The sequence below is a fragment of the Salvelinus sp. IW2-2015 genome, unplaced genomic scaffold (genome assembly GCF_002910315.2).
Source record: "Salvelinus sp. IW2-2015 unplaced genomic scaffold, ASM291031v2 Un_scaffold16448, whole genome shotgun sequence".
NCBI classification, from domain to species: Eukaryota; Metazoa; Chordata; class Actinopteri; order Salmoniformes; family Salmonidae; genus Salvelinus; species Salvelinus sp. IW2-2015.
The window spans coordinates 1-11,514 of record NW_019957591.1 but is presented as its reverse complement, the minus strand read 5'-3'; positions in this window follow the sequence as shown (position 1 = coordinate 11,514).

Below are 11,514 nucleotides of genomic sequence, written 5' to 3'. Positions count from 1 at the left end.
AAGAAACGTATGAAATATTTAGTCACATTTACTTATTCATCATTTTTTAAAAAATGTTTACTTGTACCTTATACCCCCCAAACCTCGCAATAATACTCAGGCCAACACCATTGATTTAGGAGCCGTAGTTAAGTGCTCCGCATGGACGTCTGGATGACACTAAAAGCATTTAAAAACCGGTTCTTTGAAAAATGACATTGAAAACTGAAAAAATATTTTTTTTTTTTACTTTTTTGGAAACTCACTTAAATATCAGGCAGCACCCATTGATTTTGGAACGTAGATATAGCGCTCCATGGACGCTGGATGACACCTGTAAAAGCATTTTAAAACCGTTTTGAAAAAATGACGGCTGGTAACCCAAAACATGAAAACATATAATATTTTGTTACTTTTATTGGAACCTCCTAAATCACTCAGCCATTGACTCGAGAATAAAACAAAAAAATATTTTCAGAAAAAATAACAGAATATTTTTGACTTTTTTGGAAACTCATAAATCATCAGGCCAACACCCATTGATTTTCGTCCGCGAATAGTGCTCCCAGAGCGGGTATGGAAGTCCGGATGCCCCCTAAACGCCATTATCATCCAGGCATCTGTAAGCTAAAAAAAATACCAGGTGCAGCGAAAAGTTTGACTTAGAATATGTTTTTTCGAGTTTTGGAAAACTCCATAATCATCAGCCATTGACTCGGAATAAAAAACAAAAATATTTTTCAGAAAAAAAACAGAATATTTTCTGACTTTATTGAAAACCTCCATAAATCACTCAGGCCAACAAACCCATTGATTTTCGTCCGTTCGAATATAGTGCTCCAGAGCGGGTTATGGAAGTCCTGATGCCCCCTAAACGCAATTCATCCAGGCGATCTGGTAAACTAAAAAAATACCAGGTGCACAAACAGTTTGGACTTGGTGTGTGTGTGTGTGAGCTTTTCTTTGACATTCTGTTTCGAGAAATGACTTGATTTACAGTTCATAAGGTTTGCCGTAATCACAACTTAAAGCGTTTGGAAAGATCTGACTTTTTTAACCTTCGAAACGCACTAGACCCCATTTAAGGCACTTCCGGTTGGCACAGAAGCTATTAGGTAAGAGCATTGCTGAGCGGGTATCTCTTAGAAATCCTGGTTTTAAGTTCTATACGTTAGAACTGACTGATTTACACAGGTGAATGCACATAAATCACAAACTGCATGGTTGCTATGGCCCAAAACACTTTTTAGGGTATAACATTCCGTTGCTCCAGGAAGCTTTAGATCAAACACAGGTAGACCTCATAGTGCCTGATGGATTGTTATCAAAGACAGGTTCATAAAGAATTCATAACCCAATAGGCTTCAGTTGGATTTGAGTGCACTCAATTATTTCTTATGGCTAATGTTCATTGATTACTGTTTGATGTAAACACCTTCTTTTAACTGTGAAGGTAATGCCAAGAGTCAAGTTAGGCTTGCACAGATCGGAGGACCTTAGGAGTGTTCCTGAGGTAAAAATGTTGCTTCTACCTGAACGGTTCTCTCTCTGTCTCCAAAAGCAAATTTCAAATTGACATGGAGGTCAATATCAGTTGTGTCCGTTTTTCTTTGTAACGGTCGCTGCGTCAGACGACGAGCTACGGTCAAGCGGGGATCTCGTTGAACTCGGCACGGCCTGGAGATAATAGTAATACCGTCGCAGGCTTTGGTGTCTTTAAGCACCCGTAACTTTTTCACTCCATCCTTGCTTTTGTGTGTTGTAGTGTTGTGTGAGAGAGCTTTCTTTGACATCTGTTGGGAAAATTGACTGATTACAGTCCATGAGGTTGTCTAATCACATATATGAAGTTTTGAAAGTTCTGACTTTTAACCCTCAAACAGCATCTATGACACCATTCTTAAGGCCCTTCGGGGTCACAGGAAGTATAAGTAAGACATATCCTGATCGGGTTATGCTCTTAGAGAAATCCTGAGTTAAGTCTATACGTTAAAGATCTGACTGATTTACACAGGTGAATGCACATATATCACAAACTGCTGTGCGTATGGAAACACTTTTAGGGTGATTTATCACTTCTGGTTGCTCCAGGAAGCTTAGAATCAAGGTAGACCTTCATAGTGGCTTTGATGGGATTGTATCAAAGACAGTTCATAAGCATTTAACCCACATAGGTTTATTTAAAGAATGCTGTTAAATTTGCAAATATGATTCAAAACATCATATTTGAAAAAGAACACACACTTTATGTTTGCAATATGATTCACACATCATATTGCAAAAAAGTTAACACACACTGTTACGTTTGCAATATGATGTGTTGAATCATATTTGCAAACATAAACACACACTGTACTTTTGCAATATGATGTGTGAATCATATTCAATTTACATGCATTTTTAATACTTTAAATACTTTAATCTCTCTCTTNCAAATGTAAACTGTGAGATGTAAAAACCTGTTTTCACTGTTAAGGGTTAATGCCACAAGGTCAAGGTTAGGCTTGCACAGATCGGGAGGTCCTTTAAGAACATTCCTGAGGTCACATTGTGTTTCTAACCTTAATGGTTCTCTCTCTGTCTCCCAAAAGCAAATATAATTGACATTGAGGTCAAAAGGTCATTTTGCTCTGTCTTCTTGTCACTGTCGCTGGGGCCAGACGAGTTGAGCTACGGTCAAGCGGGGCATCTCGTTGAACTCGGCACGGCCTAGAGATAATGGTCATGCCATTGTCGGCTTTGTGTGGCTTTAAGCACCGTACTTTTTCACTCCATCCCTGCTGTGTGTGTGTGTGAGAGCTTTTTCTTTGACATCTGTTTAGAGAAATGAACTGATTTACAGTTCATGAAGGTTGCCTAATCACACACTTAACGTTTTGGAAAGATCTGACTTTTTTAACCCTTCGAAACAGCACCCATGACACACATTTTAAGGCACTTCGGTTGGCACAGGAAGCTATAGGTAAACACATATCTTGATTGGGGTATGCTGTTTACAGAATCCTGAATTTTAAGTCTATACGTTAAGAATTGACTGATCTACATAGGGTTGAATGCAGTGATTTTCAAAATTGCAAGTCATGTATATCAGGACAACTTTTAGGGTGGTTTTAACCACTTCCGGTTGGTCCAGGTAGCTTAAAATCAACACAGGTAGACCTCATAGTGGCCTGATGGATTGTTATCAAAGACAGGTTCATAAGACCTTCATAACCCACATAGGCTTCAGGTTGAATTTAGAGAGCAGTCAATGTATTCCTATGGGGCGAAATGTCATTGTAAACTGTTATTTTTTATTTTTTTATTTTTATTTTTTACCTTTATTTTACAGGCAAGTCAGTTAAGAAAAATTCTTATTTTCAATGACGGCCTAGGAACAGTGGTTAACTGCCTGTTCAGGGGCAGAACGACAACGAAGAACGAAGGTGTTTGATCTAAACACCTTCTTTTAACTGTTAAGGGTTAATGCCACACGGTCAATGTTAGGCTTGCACAGATCGGGAGGACCTTAAGAACATTCCTGAGGTTAAATTGTGCTTCTAACCTTAACGGTTCTCTCGCTGTCTCCCAAAAGCAAATAAAATTGACATTGAGGTCAAAGGGTCATTTGGGACCATCTTCTTGTAACGGTCGCTGCGCTCAGACCGAGCGAGCTACGGTCAAGCGGGGCATTCTCGTTGAACTCGGCACACGCCCTGGAGACTATGGTGATGTCATTTTAGTGGTGATTTCAGAATGCTATTTTGGTGCATTCATGGAAGGCGCTGTGAGCTTTGGGCCTGCTCTGAAATATTTGACAGTTGGCTTCTAAAGGAGTTGGAAAAAGTGAGTTTGGAGTCAGATGGTATCAGTTTGTGTCTGAAAAGATGTAATTGACTGATGGACACTTGCTAGTTGACTTTTGTTGACATTTGCTAGTTGACTTGCTAGCTGACTTTTGTCCATTTGCAATATGTTTCAACGGGGAGTACCATGAGGAAAAAGCGACATGATGAAATTTCACGAAACGAGCGATGGAGAGGAACCACTATCACTGTCGCGCCATCCTGAGGTCATCAGGACGTTGACTTTGTATTTCTAAAGTATTTAAAGAATGCCCGTTAGATTTTGCAATATGATTCAACATCACATCATATTGCAAATATAACGGGCATTTGCAATAGATGTGATGTTGAATCATATGCAAATCTAACGGGCATTCTTTAAATACTTTTACAAATGCAAAGTCAACGGTCTGATGACCTCAGGATGGTCGGGCAGTGATAGTGGTTCCTCTCCATCGCTCGTTTCGTGAAATTTCATCATGTCGCTTTATCCTCATGGTACCTCCCGTTGAAACATATTGCAAATGTACAAAAAGTCAACGAGCAAGTCAGTGTCCATCAGTCAAATAGATATTTTCAGACACCAAACTGATACCATCTGACTCCAAACTCACTTTTTCCAACTCCCTTTAGATGCCAACTATAACATATTTCAGAGCAGGCCCAAAATTCACAGCGCCTTCTATTTAAACCATAATAAAAACAAATAATACGTAGTTATGTTCTAGCGCGGGTCCAGTTCACCCATTATGTTTAGCCCTATGTTGAGGCGACCTCGAATCCAAGTTTCGGCTCGATAGGTCATTCGGTGCCCGAGCAAAACCCTAATTGTTTGCTGAAATTCCACTTTTTCATTGCCTTGCTACGGGGCCCTTGAATGAGCAATCAAACAGGCTTGTTGGGGTCTGTCTCTATGGGCCGAGCCGGTTTCAACGCACCTAGTCTTGAGACTCTGGGACTTTCCTAAATGTCGTCCGTTTCGTTGAGGTCAAAATGAATTGAAAACATGGCAAAATACACGAGGCTTTTTATCGATCCGGAACCTTCTAGAGCCACATAATTCACTGTGCACAATCGACCTGAGGTCTAGAACAGGTTTGTAAATTTTCAGAACTCTAGGTCTGACGGTTCTTTAAAAGTTGGAACAAAAGTAACTACCACATGCACTGTCTGCCTCTTAGCCCCTCAGTGTGTCCTCCATCATTTCTGTGTCGGTGTGTTTTTTTTATTTTTTAAATCTGATGGGATGAAGGACTGATTTACAGTTCATTGAGGGTTGTCTATTCACATATATGAAGTTTTGGAAGATTTGACATTTTTAACCCTTCGAAAAACAGCAATAGACACCAGTTATGGCACTTCCGGTTGTCACAGGAAGCTATAAAATAAACACATATCATCACTGTAGTAGGTTGTTACAGAATCCTGAGTTTTAAGTCTGTATGTTAAAAATTGACTGATTTACATAGGGCTGAATGCACTATTTCTCTCAAACTGCAGGTGGCTATGGCAAACACTTTTAGGGTGATTTAACCACTTCCGGTTGCTCCAGGAAGCTAGAATCGACACAGGTAGACCTCATGGTGGCCTGATGGACTGACATCAAAGACAGGTTCATAAGACATTCATAACCCACATAGGCTTCAGGTTGAATTTAGAGGCGCAGTCAATGTATTCCAATGGGGAGACATGTCATTGTAAATTGTTTGATGTAAACACCAGCTTTTAACTGTTAAGGGTTAATGCCACAAGGTCAAGGTTAGGCTTGCACAGATCGGGAGGACCTTAAGAACATTCCTGAGGTGAAATTGTGCTTCTAACGTTAACGGTTCTCTCTCTGTCACCCAAAAGCAAATAAAATTGACATTGAGGTCAAAAAGTCATTTGTGTCCGTCTTCTTGTAATGGTCGCTGCGCTCAGACCGAACGAGCTACGGTCAAGCGGGGCATCTCGTTGAACTCGGCACGGCCTGGAGATAATAGTAATACCATTGCAGGCTTTGTGTGTCTTTAAGCACCGTACTTTTTCACTCCATCCTTCCTTTTTGTGTGTTGTGTTTTGTGTGAGAGAGCTTTTCTTTGACATCTGTTGGGAAAAATGACTGATTACAGTTCATGAGGGTTGTTTAATCACACAAGTGAAGTTTTGAAAAGATCTGACCTTTATTACCCTTCAAACCTGACCCTATGCACCAGTTTAAGGTACTTCCAGTTGACATAGGAAGCTGAACGTGAACACATACCCTCCTTGGGGTAGGCTCTTATATAATATTGAGCTTTAAGTCTTTATGTTAAGAACTGACTTTTAACAGAGGGTTAAAATGAGTGTGTTACTTCATAAAATCACATAAAATCACAGAATTCTCGCAGAGCTTCGAACCCACTTTAAAAATGTTCGTGTGAAACAAACTGCAACTGGATCTGTGATTTTTTTGAAAAAAAAAATCCTCTTCGTGAACATCACCAAAGGGACAATGTACTATTTCTCTTAAATTACGATAGATAAACGCATTTTTTTTTTTCCTGACACCGTATGCTTATGTACTTTTACATGAAGCGGTCAAATTGCACCCTACTTTTCGTTTTTGACCTTTGATCCCAGCAAAATGGCCATAACTCAAAAAGCGCCGAAGCCTCGACGCCATCTTGTTCGGGGCCAACTTCCCTTACCCAAACCTACGCTCGCCGAGTTTCGTCTTCGAAATATTTTCCGTTTAGGAGAAAAGGCTGCGCTCGTTTGCCCCGTGTTCGTGCGCCTGCAATATGATTTATTTTCCGCCTTGTGGGAATTTTCGAGAATGCGGAGTGCAAGTCAAAAATTTGTTATTTTATAAAAAACGGCGACCGAACGTCCGAAACGATTCTGAGATGACTTCCCGAAAGAGCTCCCCGCGCCCTCGGCCCGACGCCGTACCGCGGAATTTCCGAGACGAAGTCGGACGTCAGGTAAGGGACCGTACATTTCCAATGGGAGAATCTTCACCGATCATACGGCTCCCGTACCAGATGTCCCTTAATGTATGTACATTTTTTATTTTTTATACTACTTTCATCCCTTTTAGTCTTGAAATCTTTGGTTATTTACTACACTGTGATTCCTTAAATAGATGGGTGGGGCTAAGGGTAAAGAGGGTGTGAACAATGCTGAATGGGTGTATTCCTCTGTGTTTGAGAGATTCTCTTCAGTTCTTTTAATTGTAAAAGGATCATCATGAGTTCATGGGTTCACTCATACCCAAGCTGATAGATACACTGAGATGGCGCTGTAGTGGATAGCCAATTCTGTTATTTTGTGGGGGGGGGGGGTTTTATGCTGATCTTAACTTTTTTGTACATAATGTTTCCCGCCATCATTTCTTATGAACAAAAACAGCTTCTGGATATCAGAACAGCGATCACTAACCTCGATTTGGATGAAGATTTCTACTTCAACAATTTTGGCAGCTCTGGATGTTATGTTTACCAGGCCCTGATCTCCGGGACTCGAAAGAGGAAGCGGTGGCTTCATGATTAGACTATGTCGGCGAGCATCTAGACTGCCAGTGCCCTCTGTTCAGTTGCCGAACGTACAAGCACTAAAGAATAAACTGGATGAGCTCAGTTCAAGACTATCCTATCAACCAGACCTGAAGGACTGTAATGTCCCATATTTTTTGTCGTGGCTGAACAAGGACATGAATAATATACACCTCTCTGGCTTTTCCATGCATTGTCAAGATCGGACGTCAGCTTCAAGTAAGATGAGATGGGTAGGGGTGTGTTTCTGTCTTAACAACAGCTGGTGTGCAATATTAAGGAAGTCACAAGTTTTTGCTTGCCTGAGTTTTCATCTATATTTTTTGTAGCTGTCTATTTACCACCACAAACTGATGCTGGCACTAAGACCGCACTCAACGAGCTGCATAGGGCTATAAGCAAACAAGAAAATGTACATTCAGAGGCCGTACTTCTCGTTGCCGGTGATTTTAATGCAGGGAAACTTAAATCCGTTTGACCTCATTTTGACCAGCATGTACCAGCATTTGACCAGCACCAGGGCAACTAGAGGCAACAAAACTCTAGAACACCTTTCACACAGAAACACATACAAGGCTCTCCCTCACCCTCCCTTTTGAACATCTGGCCATGACTCTTAACTCCTGATTCCTGCTTACAAGCAAAAACTCAAGTAGGAAGTACCAGTGATGCGCTCAATACGGAAGTGGTCTGATGAAGTGGAAGATAAGCTACATGACTGTTTTGCTAGCACAGACTGGAAAATGTTCTGGGATTCATCCGATGACATTGAGGAGTTCACCACATCAGTCACCGGCTTCAATAATAAGTGCATCGCAAAGTCGTCTCTACAATGACTGTACGTACATATCCCAACCAAAAGCCATTGATTACAGGCAACATCTGCACTGAGCTAAAGATTAGAGCTGCCGCCAGGGACGGGCAAAAAACAAAAAATTCAATTACGAAATAAACTATAAAATACGTATTTTGAAATATATTTCATTAAAATACATTTGTAAATAGTCGACACGAACAGCAACAACATACTCAATAACGTTTACAAAAAGGTTTTACTTTCTATGACTGTGTTGTTGTTTAACTACCTTAGTTAAATGCACTGAATATACACTATATATACAAAAGTATGCGGACACCCCTTCAAATGAGTGGATTCGGCTATTTCAGTTGTTGACAGGTGCATAAAATCGAGCACACAATCATGCAATCTCCATAGACAAACATTGGCACTAGAATGGCCTTACTGAAAAGCTCAGTGACTTTCAATGTGTTACCGTCATAGGATGCAACCTTTCCAACGAGTCAATTTGTCCAATTTCTGCCCTGCTAGAGCTGCACCGGTCAAATGTAAGTGGCGTTATTGTGAAATGGAAACATCTAGGAGCAACAATGGCTCAGCCATGAAGTGGTAGGCCACACAAGCTCACAGAATGAGACCGCTGTGTGCTGAAGCGCGTATCGCATTAAAATCGTCTGTCCTCGGTTGCTAAACTCACTACCGAGTTCCAAACTGCCTCTGAAAGCAACGTCAGCACAAGAACTGTTCGTCGGGAGCTTCATGAAAATGGGTTTCCATGGCCGAGCAGCAGCACACAAGCCTAAGTTTACCTAATTCACCGCACAATAGTCTGCTAAATGACCAAAATGTAAATGTATATGTGAAAATTAACATACCAAAATGATCTGCAAAGCACAGTGGGTATTATTATTGGCCTTGTTTTGAGGTCATGTCTAGATGGGATACAGCTTAACCTAATTATCCTAACCTGCTAGATTAATTATCCTAACCTGCTGTGTAAATTCTCCTAAACCTGCTACGAAAAGTCAAATTTGACAAAAGCTGTAATCCCTCTGGACAAAACCTTGTTTCGGGGCATCCCGAGTGGCGCAGGGGTCGAAGGCAAAAGTATTGTGGAGCTCATCCACCTAAATATAAACAGTACCAGCACCCAAAATGAGTAGCAGCACCTATCTCACTCCAAGTCAAGCACTAGTGCCAGGATAACAAGCTCTCCCTCAACCATTGAGAGCATCTTGACTTGTTGCATCACTGCTTGGTATGGCAATTGCTTGGCATCCGTCCGCAAGGAGCTACAGAGGGTAGTACATACGGCCCAGTACATCACTAGGGCTGAGCTCCCTACAATCCAGGACCTCTATACCAGGCGGTGTCAGAGGAAGGCCCTAATAATTGGCAAACGACTCCAGGCACTCAAGTCATAGACTGTTGTCTCTACTACCATACCGATGCACCAAGTCTGGAACCAACAGGACACTGAACAGCTTCTACCCCAAGCCATAAGACTACTAAAATAGCTACCTGGACTTTCTGTGAGGAGCCCTTTTGACTCCTCACATACGCTGCTGCTACTATTTATTATCTATCCTGTTGCCTAGTTACTTTATTCCTAGTTATATGTACATATCTACCTCAATTACCCTGTACCCCTGCACATCAACTCGGTACTGGTACCCTGTGTATATAGCCAAGTTATCGTTATTCATTGTGTATTTATTCCTTGATTTATTATTTTCCTATATTTTTTCTTTGCTTTGTTGGGAAGGGCCCGTAAGTAAGCATTTCACTGTTAATCAAGACCTGTTGTTTACGGAGCATGTGGCAAATACAATTGTATTGTATTTGACGAACGTATCGATTCAATAGCACAACGTAGACGTTAATTAGCGTATATTCCACGTTAAATGTAATTTCATTGAAATGACGTGGAAACAACGTTGATTCAACCAGTGTGTGCCCGTTGGGTTATTACCTCGGGCGTGTAGTCTTGTGAAAAATGCAGGAGGCCTCGGACTGAAAAGGAGTGTGAACAAAGAGAGATAGAGAGGCTATAATGAACCTAGAGAGACATGAGAGGTTAGACCACACACACACACACACACACACACACACACACACACACACACACACACACACCACACCCAATACACACCACACACACACACACACACACACACACACACACACACACACACACACACACACACACACACACACACACACACACACACACACACACACACACACACACACACACACACACACACCTGGAGCTAAAACAAATGATTTATTTTCATCCCTTAGGGCTCCCTTGGGACCGTTAAATAACGCATTTCATATGAGAGGTTGATGTACCATGCATGTTTTCAAATGGAACACAAAGTTATGCCAAGGTAAAATAATTTTTGCACTTTGTGGCATACACTTTCATTTAATTATTTATTTATTTGATGGCGTAGAAGAAAATATCTTTCCCAATCAGAGGACAAACTGAGTCACACTCGAATAGGACTGGCTCAAGATGCGGCATGCTATTTGGGACTTCTGATGGAAAAATTCATACAGGTACGGATTATTCCATCAATTCCAATTTCTCTAAATAAGAAATCCAGAGAGGTTGATTCAAATTGATTGAATCAAATAAGAAGGAGACTGAGCGACCTGTTCTGTTCTACCTTCCCTATTTTAAATGACTGTATATGTGTGAAAATAAACGATTTCTATCAACGTCCGAGTTTCGCTCTATTTTTTTATTTTTTTACAAACACCCATTTATACCTAATCTTGGTTAACCCAGGGAGAGAAAGAAAGAAACTACACAAAAATGTAATAAAAAGTGGCAGCAACAACTCAGCTTTCTTCAAATACAACACCTGCCACAGTCAAATCAAGGTTGTTCAAGATTCTGTAGATAGCAAAATTAGTACTCTAGCACACATTCAATTCTTCTGCTTCAATAAAAGTAACTAAAAGTAGATCTCTTGGTGTTAATCATACACTACAACAACAATGTTGCTCGGAAAATCTATGAAATAGAACACAATAACTTCAGTTCAGTTGGACTGAACCTAAAGTTTAATTGGAGTTTTTCAATAATGATTCAGTGGGAGGCTTGTTTCTTTAAGGTCTCTGGGAAGAAGAGGCACGGTGATGAAGTAGGGAGCAGTGTCTCTGATACAAATACCCCTGCAGGGAAACTGAACGTCCAGCAAAGTTCAGCCACAGCAAATATGTGGCCATGTTCGTTAGTTTTGGCAGATGTAATAGAATTGCCAGGCATTTGTGCTCTTTCTCAACAGGCGTAGAATAATGGAGTCCTTTACTCATATTGTCTGTGTGTGTGTGCATGTGAATGTGTGAGATGATCATAAGCAAGTAAGCGCGTGAGTGTGTGTGT